Below are 12260 nucleotides of genomic sequence, written 5' to 3' on the forward strand. Positions count from 1 at the left end.
AGGGGAGCACATAGTGCTACTTAGGTGCTCATTTTTCTGACTTTCCTAGGAATGAATGAATTAGCTATTGAAGCCTAGCAGAAAAAGACACACCATAATCCTTGTGGATAGATGTCAAAGCCAGACAAATTTCAAGTTTTTAGACACTTTTAAACAGAGAGCTCAATCAATCCTGGAACAGCTTGACCAAATGTGCTAGATTCTGTCGCATGACATCCCTACATGGAGAGAAATTGTTGTTAGGAAGAGTTGTTGCAGCCTGCATGGAAACTTGCTGTAGAAATGCTTGGCTTAAACGTTCTGGTCTGTGTCATGTGCAAGGTTAGAGCTACTGAACATAACAGCTCTTGGCTTAACACTTGTTTCTGAAGAGCTGGACTTTTGTAGGAAGAATGGCTGGGAGAAAAGAAGAGGAAAAAGAAGAGGACCCGAGGGAATGGTGTCAAGCTGTGACAGGGGAGCTTCAGGCTGGCTATCAGGAAAAGGTTCTTCACCAAGGGGGTAGTTGCACGCTGGAACAGGAACCCCAAGGATGTAGTCACAGCATCAAGCCCGTCAGAGTTTAAGAAACATTTGGATTATGCTCTTAGACACATGGTCTGAATTCTGATTTTTGGGTAGACCTGTGTGGATCCAGGAGTTGGGCTCAATGATCCTTGTGTGTCCCTTCCAACTTGGGATATTCTGTGATCCTGTGAAAAGTTTAGAAAGGACCAAAAGCCTCTTAAAATATCCTTGGACAGCTTGGAAACCAGTGCATTACTCAAGAAAGCAGCATTAAAAGAAGGCATAACCTGGCTTGGTGTTAATATCAACACAGTCTGTCCTATTTTAAGAGAAAAGAATGAGAGAAGTATGAGTCTGAGGACCACAATTTAGACAATGGAACTGTTTCTCCTGGAATTTGTTTTGCTAGTACAAAAGCTTTGATTTTTTCACTAAGGTTCTCAGTATCATCAGTCACCTATCTTAACTGTTTTGTGCCGTTTTCTTGCCACTCCTGTCATGAAAGAAACACTGTAATGTAAGAAACATGTAACACATGCCCTTGGAAATCATTTGTGTACTAAGTGGCAGGTTGCATCTGTCACCTCTCTTTACCGCACAGGTACAGCATCTGCCTCTCTTGCACTGCAAAATAACAAAGGCAAATTTGTTATGGAGGGAGGCAAGGAAAGCCAGCACAGCAACTTGGTAAGTGACACGTGCCAGTTAGTTGGCACTTGGACACACTGTGCTGCACCACCTAGATTTTTCTAACATAAGAATTAGTCTTGAAAGCACCACTCTTAAACTTCCAGGTGTACATCATGCAAGGATTTATGAGATCAAGGCCAAATAAAATGAGGCCCTCTCCTGACTGAACCTTACTCATTACTTCAAGGGGGAATTTGTATGAAAAGGGAGCAAAGGATATGGCCTAATACTGCTGTCTTTTTGTGGCATTTCAGTGGTTTCATACAGAGAAGGGTCTCAGAATGAGAAAACCATTTTATTTAATGACATAGTATGAATTAATATAGTAATATTTTTTAACCATGGTACATGTAGAAAAGAATTGTTCCCTAGCTAATCTTCTAAATCATTATGGCTCATCAATTATAATTTTGTTTGAACTTACTATGTGAAGTTGAATGACATTTTATCTCAAAGACTGTAGACTGAAAAGTGAAAGAAAAAAGCTCAATGTATGGTGCACATGTATCCTACACTTCAGCATATTTCTTAACTAGAACGCTGGACTTTAACAGCTGGACTTGACTGTTACGACTGAGCATTTACTCCTTTAGCTGTTTGGTTACCTGCTTCCTTATAGCTTGACTGGAATGAATGGATGAAATACTGAAATATTTTCAAGGCTTTGGCTTTAATCTGTTGTCCTAAGTGGGAAGACTCCTCTTGAATGGGAGAAATGGTGTGCTACATGAAAAACAGTATCAGCGTGTGGCTCACATACAAATCAGGTAATGTACTTTAACACAAACTTGCCCTCTAATATTTCAGTAGAACAATTCAGTTAGTGCACATTGGAAAAATGATGGAAATACTTTATTAGATTGGACTTTGGAAAATAAATGGCGAAACGTCCACATCATCCCCTCCTTCACTCAAAGATCAGAGCAAGGTATATGCATCTATTGTTCCCATCCAATTGTGTGGTTGAGGTTGGCATTTAGTGGCCTTGTCCCAGCCTGGTGTGCCACGACAGGAGCACAGGAAAGGAATTCCCCAGAGCAACCACCTCTGTCTCTACAGGCCCGCTCTGGGGCTGCTGATGTGCCATTGCACAGTTCCTTAAGGCTTTTCCCACTGAAATTTCACTTTTGTTTAAAACCCATTCTCATAACCCAGCCTTAATTTATTCACAGCATGTTGAAGTATGACCATTTATTCTGATCCAACATCAGCTGTTTCTCCCCCCTTCCATGATAGCCTAGGGAGAACTGTTCTCCCCTTTCCATTCGTGCCTGGCTGAGCCAAAATTTTGGTGTCATTTGGTGTGATCACCCTTAGGTGTTACGGTGACTGCTCCCTGCTCACATAATGGTGTTCTATTAATGTTTTCTGGCTGTGTGACCAGACTGGTACCTAACACAGCAAGTGAGGTCTTGCTAGCATCCTGTACATCGGTCATCATAGATCTGTATCTATGCTGCTTCACATTGCCGATGTATTCATATCCTCAACAAGTGAGTGTCACCCAAAGTGAATTCAACAAGTAACAGTCAAGGACATTCAACAACTTCTTCTGTGGCAAGACAGCAAGACCCCAGAGGACAACAAGAAGTGATCAGTGCTCTCATTGTGATTACTTATTGTGATGTAAGCATTGAAGACAAATAGGAGGATAACTAAAGAGAAATGTTACATGCACAGTACGAGACCGTCTAAAAAGAATGGGTTATTTGTAAATCTTGTACACAAGTACACATGGCTTTGTTTCAAGATCTGTACAAATACAAGAGATTTTCATTTGCCCAATCCAAATCCAGTACTATAATGTGCAAGTGGCTAGAATAGACTGAAGCTTAGCTCCTAAACAGATAGTAAAATGACTTTTCAGATGAGCTATTGAGAGTTTTTGGGCTGAAACACAACAGAACAGCTGAAAGTTTGAACTTTACACTTTCCTTCTGCATCTCGTGGCTGCAAACAAACTTACACTGCTGCAGCAGTTTTGCTTTAGGAGGTGTGACTGACAATACTCTGACTTACTCTCTCCTTCAAAAGTACACTCTGAAATATTTCCAGGGCACTGTGTAGGTTTGTTTTTATTTATGACACATGTACCAATGTATTTTAAGCAGTGATTTAAATTAGCTCCATTTGCTTTATTAAATATGATTACTGTGTATTTGTGCTGCTGTATCCCACTGGCATCCTAAACAGGGACAAAGATCCCACTTGTCCGAGTGCTGCACAAATGCAAACTAAAACAGCCTGCCTTTCAAAGAGGTTATAAAACAAATACAAGCAAGGAGACCATGAAGAGACACAGATGCACAGCACGTGGAGTGCATGACTAGGTGACAGTTTTGGTCAGTGCCATAAGGACAGCTTGCAGCACACCAGCCCAGTGGTTTCTAAGGAAGCTGTAGCTGAGAACTGGAAGAAAGGATTAGAGGGGGGTACTTCTTCCACAGGTTCAATAACGTGTGCAAGAAACTACCTGAGTGTTCCCCAGCAAAGTAAAAACTGGGCATGAGATGGCTGAAAGGGAAAATAACATAAGAAGGGGGCATTTATACTGCTCAGCATTAGGGCCTGTGTTTGAGCCATATAGCTGATGGAGAGAAACGCTTTGGCAGGGAGCAAAATGGATGAGGATCTACCTGGGGTTGGCCTAAGTCAGTCTCTAAGGCAGCCTTCCCTCCTCTGATGGCAGAGGGAGCTGAAGATGAGCCATGAATGCTCACAGCACTTAGACTGGGTTCCTAAGTTAGGAGGTACAATCTCTGCTCTTTGCGAAGGGCTACCTGGTTTTGTATCTGGGAATGTAAATCCTACCAGAATCCCTTTGGTTTCATGCAGCCATAATACCAAATTCTGTCTGGATTTCATCATGACCCAGCGTCAGTTAATACCTATGTGTTGTAAAGTATTAGTCATAATTGGATTTACACTTTTCTCATAAAGTTGTTGAAATGTAACTAATTTTACTGTAATTGTGATCTTTAAAATTTGAATGGTACCTTTTATTGAATAGCTTGTGCAGGACATCATTAGCTTATGGACTTTAGTATCTGGAATATAGTAAAATTTACATGATTCCATTAAATGTCTATCAGATTTCAAGCTGGGTTTAAGGCTACTGCATTTGAATGACCAAAACGTATACAAATTGGAAACATAAAATAAATAAATAAATAATGGAACAGAGTACAGGTTTAATTTCTTTCCTCAAATCTACCATGAGGGCGAAGAAAATTTCTTTTTAAACAAAAGAATCAGATCCATTCCTTATGAAAACAAATGATTTAGAAAAACAAGGTTAGAATGCCACCTGGGGGCTTATATTGCCATCACATCCCGCTTAAGATCAGAGCATCTTGTGATTTATTCTGTCAGATCAAAAAAAAAATGTTTTCTACATTTTCTTCATGAAGCATGGTAAGACTTTTAGGAACTCAGGAAGACATTATTCCATTTTATGGCATTTGCTTTTTTAGTCTTTCAGCAAAAATATAATAGAAGAAATGGGCACTGAAGAAGAAAACCAATATGCTTTGCAAAGGAAAACAAAGCTGTATGGCAGTATGTAGGATGATCTGTTTCTTCTCACAAATAAATGTAAGAAAAACACAAAACACACAAAAATAAGCACATTTATTCACAGCTTGCATTAGAAAACGCTAGCTTACATAGCCACACAATAGAGAAGGCCACAGAGTTCCTGGAAGCAGAAAAGTGATCATTCAAGCCCAATTAACTATGTAATGTGGTAAATCAAAGCATTAAAATGGAAATATACAAATCACACTTCTAATCAATAAAATTAGTATAAAAGTAAGTCTTCCTTTGACTTTAAATTAGGACATTATTCACCAAGGGGAAGTCATGCTTGACCAACCTCGTTGCCTTCTATGATGGCATCACCAGCTGGGTGAAGAGCAGTGGATGTCATCTACCTTGACTTTAGCAAGGCTTTTGATACTGTCTCCCATGACATCCTGCTAGCAAAGCTGAGAAAGTGTGGAATAGAGGACTGGACAGTAAGGTGGGTTGAGAACTGGCTGACTGGCTGAGCTCAGAGGGTGGTGATCAGTGGCACAGAGTTGGGCCGGAGACCTGTGACTAGCGGCGTTCCCCAGGGGTCAGTGCTGGGTCCAGTCTTGTTCAATATCTTCATTGACGACCTTGATGAGGGAATAGTGTCTGCCCTCAGCAAGTACGCCAATGACACAAAGCTGGAAGGAGTGGCTGACACACCAGAAAGCTGTGTTGCCATTCAGCGAGACCTGGACAGGCTGGAGAGATGGGCAGGAAGAAACCAAATGAGGTTTAAGAAGAGCAAGCGTAGAGTCCTGCACCTGGGAAGGAACAACCGGACGTATCAGTACAGGCTGGGGGATGACCTGCTGGAGAGGAGCTCCGAGGAGAAGGACCTGGGGTCCTGGTGGACGACAGGTTGACCATGAGCCAGCAGTGTGCCCTGGTGGCCAAGAGGGCCAATGGGATCCTGGTGTGCATTAAAAGGAGCGTGGCCAGCAGGTCAAGGGAGGTGATCCTCCCCCTCTACTCTGCCCTGGTCAGGCCTCACCTGGAGTACTGTGTCCAGTTCTGGGCTCCCTGGTACAAAAAAGACAGGGATCTCCTGGAAAGAGTCTAGCAGAGGGCCACAAAGATGATACGGGGCCTGGAACATCTTCCCTATGGAGAAAGGCTGAGAGACCTGGGTCTGTTCAGCCTGGAGAAAAGAAGACTGAGAGGGGATCTCATCAATGTTTATAAATACCTGAGGTGTGGGAGACAGAGGGATTTGGCCAACCTCTTTTCAGGGGTTTGTGCGGACAGGACAAGGGGTAATGGCCACAAGATGGAGCACAGGAAGTTCCGCACCAACATGCAAAAGAACTTCACAGTGAGGGTGACGGAGCACTGGAACAGGCTGCCCAGGGAGGTTGTGGAGTCTCCTTCTCTGGAGATATTCAAGGCCTGTCTGGACACCCACCTGGGCAGCCTGCTCTAAGGAACCTGCTTTGGCAGGGGGTTGGACCTGAAGATCTTTTGAGGTCCCTCCCAACTCCTACAATTCTGTGATTCTGTGATTCTGTGATGTCATGAACCCAGTGTAGCAAAAGTGTCTTTGCCAAAAGTTACAACTGTATACAACAATTCTTGCTGTTAGAAGAATGTGGGTAACCTCTCCCCACTATTAGCATTAATCTGCAATCTTGTGAACTTTTATACCCTTCATTATGATCCAGACCAGACAGGAAAACCAAGTATAAATTTTGCACAGTTAGATCTTAAACCTGAAGCCAGAGAAGGAGAGGTAGTCCCATTTCCTTGTAAATTTTACTAGGTCATCACTTAATTTTGTTTCAATTAGAAACAGCCCCAAATCCATCTCCCAGTCTCTTGAGATTCTCCTCAAAGAAGTGGACGGGAGCACTGCACTACCTTACTCCATCACATCTTCTATAATGAGCTGCATTGCAGTCATAAGATCCAAAAGCATTCAGGTATCTACTTCCACCACATAAGCTGCACTGAGGCTAAAGACCTGGAAATTTGGCTGTCCTACTCCATGTGGTCATTGTGGCAAGGTGGACCATGAAATATGTCTGTCTGTAGGGTGCATTTTGTGTTTGCCTACATCAGGCATCACCTGAATAGCAGAGGAAGAAGACAGTGTGCAAAGGGGATCCCATGTATAATGGGCAAAACATGAGTTTCTAATGTTCCTTCAAGGGTTCTTGGAGCTGTTGACTGGTCAAGATGACAAAACCTTTTCTTGCAGTCCACCTGGATGTGGTAAAATGCAATATTATGTATTCACATTTATGAATCTGAATCCACGAGCTTCTTTGATCCATGGGAGACGCCATCTACTCTTGTTGGAAATCACTGACCCCTTCCTCAGGGGAGAAACTTTTCTCCCTCAGAGACAACACTGACTGGCACTGTAGAAACCCTATAGAGATAGACAGATTCAAACTAATTACCACCCATGGCTGAACTCCCATTCCCTAGCAAGTTCCTAGAGGCATTCACCTCAAAGCTCACTGAAGGGATAACTTCTCTGCAGGAACAGTGGGTATCTGAGCATTAGTATCACTCACCCGATCTTGGGAATGCCATGTAATGACCTGTTGTTTCCTAAGAGAATGGGTTTAACAGAAATCAAGAATAAAGGACAGTAGAATGGATTTTTAAGGTCATGGAGGAGTATAATACACACTGCCTGTTAAAATATCGTGTGTTGGTTGGACAACACTGATTCTAACTCTGTTTCTTTAATATGTGAAGGGTTTTGGACTATGTTTGTTTCCGGCAAAGTGTGAAATCCTTGCAGGCACTTTTCAACTGATATATTTATTAGGCATAAGGGAAAATACTGTCTGGATTAGGCATGGATTTTGTAACTGAAGCACATCTGACTATATCTCAAAGGTATATAGCCTGATTTAGAAAACTCACCAGTAAAAAAATAATAATAAAAAAACCCTGTTACTTTCTTTGTAAATATCTCACCAAGTGCTTCCTAAAATAATACATTTGAAACTGCTTACCTGTATCTAGCTACTCTATTCAGTAAATATAATCTATAGATAAAAATTAAATTGTGTAAGTTGAGGGAACTGTAATATGCTTTAGGAAACAGTAATCAGAGAAACATCCTTAGCGCAATAATCAGCTTTTCCCTTTTCTATGTAAAATTAAATTGTGATGTCCATATATGTTAGGTATAGCTACATAGTTTTGTACATTTTGTGTGTGTGTGTATACAGATGGACGCCTATATGTATATGCATGTTCATGCAGCAAACAGATTGAGCCATTTGTTTAAATGTCTTGATGCCTACAGCAAACTAAGCCATTATGCAGTTTATTAACAGGAGACTGCAGATGACTGTGTGAAAAGCTTCTTATTATTAATGATTATTTGAAAAATAAAATGATGGGAAAATGAAAATGCCATATTCAACTATAACACAAAAATGACAGTATTTGTATGAGAGAGTAAAAAATGTTAAGCACCTAGACCCAGTGGTATGGCTGCACAATACCCTCACTATGCAAAACTCACAGGAACATTAACATTATCAGTCTAAGGAGATGACTGTAAAATAGCTGTTTCTGAAGGACTGGGATTTTTAAAGGTTAATGTTGGTGTATTTGGTTGATGTAACAAGAGAAGCCAGGCAAACAGGAAGAGATAAATAATCGATCTGTTAAAAATAGGGTTTCTCTAACATATTAGAAATGAGAAGTGCCCACAAAACCCCCCATACAAGTGACGTATTAGATATGTTAATTAAGAGAGCAGAAAGAAGAAGAGAGAACCAGTGCCAGTTTCAGTTCCTAATCACTACAGCAGAGGCCACACAATCTCATCAGGCTAGGTAAGAGGGAAGCCATCATCTTAGAAGTTGGAAAGAAAATGTATTCCTCCAGTCAGCTACAAAGGACGAGGATCAAGAAATGACATGCTTGTGGAAGAGGGTCTCATTGTTCAAGTGTAATTGGAACATGCACGGCAAATTTCTTGCAGTGAAATATATTCTTGGTTCTCCTACAGAGGCATTTGGTCAATGAGAATCTCCATCCTTTACTGGACTCAGGGGGGAACATGACTACTGAGGATAAGGAAAAGCTGAAGTTTTTAATGCCTTCTTTACATCTGTCTTTACTAGTCAGACCACTTAACCTCAGGGTACTCAGCCTCCCGACGTGGAAGTCTGGGACAGGCAACAGAAGAAGCCCCCCACAGTTCCGGTGGAAATAGTTAGAGACCTGCTGCTCTACCTGGACTGTCAAAAGTCCATTGGGCTGGATGGGATCCACCCGCGGGTGCTGAGGAAGTTGGCAGATGTGATTTCTGGGCTGCTTGGTCAACTGGAGCAGTCCCGGATGACTGGGGACTTGCTATTGTGACACCCATCTATAAGAAGAGTTGTAAGGCAGACCTGGGGAACCACAGGCCTGACAGCCTGACCTTGGTGCCAGGAAAGGTGGTGGAAGAGGTCATCTTGAATGCAATTACCCAGCACATGTGGGACCACTGGGGGATCAGGCCTAGTCAGGATGGGTTCATGAAAGGCAAGTCCTGCTTGACCAACCTCATCTCCTTCTATGACCGGGTGACCTGCCTGGTGGATGAGGGAAAGGCTGTTGACATAGTCTACCTAGACTTCAGCAAAGCCTTTGACACGGTCCCCTACAGTTTTCTCCTGGAGAAGCTGGCAGCCCATGGCTTGGACGGGTACACTCTTTGATGAGTTAAAAACTGGCTGGATGGCCAGGCCCAGAGAGCGGTGGTGAACGGAGTGAAATTCAGCTGGTGACCAGTCACCAGTGGTGTTCCCCAGGGGTTGGTGTTGGGGCCCATCCTGTTTAATATCTTTATTGATGACTTGGATGAGGGAACTGAGTGCACCCTCAGTAAGTCTGCAGACAACACCAAGTTCGGGGGAAGGGTTGATCTGCCAAAGGGTAGGAAGGCCCTACAGAGGGACCTGGACAGGATGGGTTGATGGGCAGAGGCCAATGGGATGAGGTTCAACATAGCTAAGTGCTGGGTCCTGCACTTTGGTCACAGCAACCCCATGCAGCGCTACAGGCTTGGGGCAGAGTGACTGGAAAGCTGTGCAGAGGAAAAGGATCTGGGGGTGCTGATTGATGCTCTCCTGAACATGAGCCAGCAGTGTGCCCAGGTGGCCAAGAAGACCAATGGCATCATGGCTTGGATCAGGAATAGTGTAGCCAGCAGGACCAGGGAGGTGATCGTCCCCCTGTGCTCTGCTCTGGTGAGGCTGCACTTCGAGTACTGTGTTCTGTTTTGGGCCCCTCACTACGAGAAGGACATTGAGGCCCTCAGGCATGTCCAGAGAAGGGCTACGAAGCTGGTGAAGGGCCTGGAACACAAGTCCTATGGGGAGCGGCTGAGGGAACTGGGGTTGTTTAGTCTGGAGAAGAGGAGGCTCAGGGCAGACCTTATTGCTCTCTACAACTACCTGAAAGGAAGGTGGGGGGAGCTGGGGGTTGGACTCTTCTCACAGATAACTAGTGATAGGACTAGAGGGAATGGCCTCAAGTTGCTCCAGGGGATGTTCAGCTGGAAATCAGGAGACATTTCTTCTCAGAAAGAATAGTCAGGAGTCACCATCCCTGGGGCTGCTTAAGGAAAGGTTGGACGTGGTGCTTAGGAACATGGTTTAGTGGGTGACATTGGTGGTAGAGGGATGGTTGGGCCAGATGATCTTGGAGGTTTTTTCCAGCCTTAATGATTCTATTATTCCATGACAGACACCTTCAAACTGATCATCATTCTAATATTGTTTAACACAACCCTTCACCAAAAGGTAACAGTTGACAGCAGTAAGCCATTAAACTTAAGAATACACTGCATCTCAGCCTGGCAACTGTAATGCAGTAGTGGATTGCACTCATTACCTAGACATCACTACAGACACAGTATTTGTACAAACTACACTGGGAAACAGACAAATTGTTTCTGCTTCCAGGAAGTGTACAGTATGTTATATATCTGGAATACCACCCAGAAAACTTAGAATATCCTGAACCAAAAAACAACTTTTTTTTTTTTTTTCAAGGTTGAAAGAAAGATTTAAAAAGAGATACACTGAAATTCCTACAACATGCAAAGATAGAGAAATGGAAACTGGATTAAAAGAGCTGGAAGCAGGCTGTGTTGTTAGTTTAATGGAGGGTTTCAAAGATGCTCAGAAGCAGAGTTCTGAAGTCAGATTTAATTAACAAGACAAAAGGCACTCTCCCAAAGTCCATCAAAGCCTTGCAAGGCTCTTGAGTCTATGTGTACTGCACAGGGACCTGGAGTGCTTCCATCTCATGGTTTGAAGAATGTATTCCATCACAGTCTTTACGAAGACTGTGCAACATCTACAACCTTCCGGACTGGCTGCCATGAAGTTCAAAGCTCTGTATTTGTCCACACGATGCTGCATAACACAGCTTACATTTCTGTGTTTTTTCTATCCTGCCCCTTCTAGGTGTGTGAATAGTGATACAGCAGCGTAAGTTAAAATAAGGAGGTTAGTTAAAATGGCAGAAAGTAAAAGTGAAGTTCAGGAATGTATTTTCCTCACTGCATTAAAGAATAAAGAAGATCCTCACTCATGTTGCTAATCTGAGTAAGCTTCGTTCCTCTCCTACTTTATCAAGTACTTTCTTCTCTCTCTCTCTCTCTCTCTCTTTTTTGGGGGTTGGGGTTGGGGGGAGGAGTGTGTGTGGGGGTGTTGGGTATGGATATTTGAGGATTACAGCTCATACAACTGTATGCAGTGTTATGTTCTGCAGTGCTTCCTTTCAATGAATGAGCCACAATGAAACAAATCAACATTTGCCAGCTTGGAGAGGATACCAAATTATTTAGGGAGACTGTCATAGAGCAGATTGGTGATTAGAAAATATTACCATGGAAATCCTGGCAGACATAGCTGCGGTCGCAAAGTAATCCCAGTAGCTGTGCCCTTAGTCTTTAGGAATAGCACCTCTGAGTTGGCAATACAGCTTCAGTGAGCTTTACACTGACTAAGTAGAAGAGCAGAGGTATGCTAAAGGAGGAGTGAACATATCCTACTTTCAAACTGGTGTATGGTGGTGATCAACTTTAGTTTGCTGAGAAGCTGCAAAGAATTCACAGAAGGTATGCAATGGCAACATACAGGCTGCATGCCACCCACGTGTGTCAAACATGTCGACACAGTGGTATTTCACCCTAGACCTAACTGCAGTTTCCAGACACAGGTTGGCCACTGCTGTAAGTTGGGGTTTGAGCTAACCACCATTACCTCCTGCTGCAGGCATTCTGGCAGTCTCAGGTATGTCTGATGGCACTGTGTGGTGCTGATCACCTGGGACGATCTGGGCAAACAGGCGACAAGTGGAGTGTGGTGCTGGGGGCACAGGGTAGCACCCGTGCAGATGGGTTTGCACACATTGGAGGTCTCTCCATTACCTGCGTCTGCTCAAGAACATGATTTGCAAGGCCTTTTGGGTTGGGTTGTGTTCTGTGATCTCGCCCCACGTGTGCCTGAGACCCAGAAGGGCTG

The sequence above is a fragment of the Anser cygnoides genome, chromosome Z (genome assembly GCF_040182565.1).
Source record: "Anser cygnoides isolate HZ-2024a breed goose chromosome Z, Taihu_goose_T2T_genome, whole genome shotgun sequence".
NCBI classification, from domain to species: Eukaryota; Metazoa; Chordata; class Aves; order Anseriformes; family Anatidae; genus Anser; species Anser cygnoides.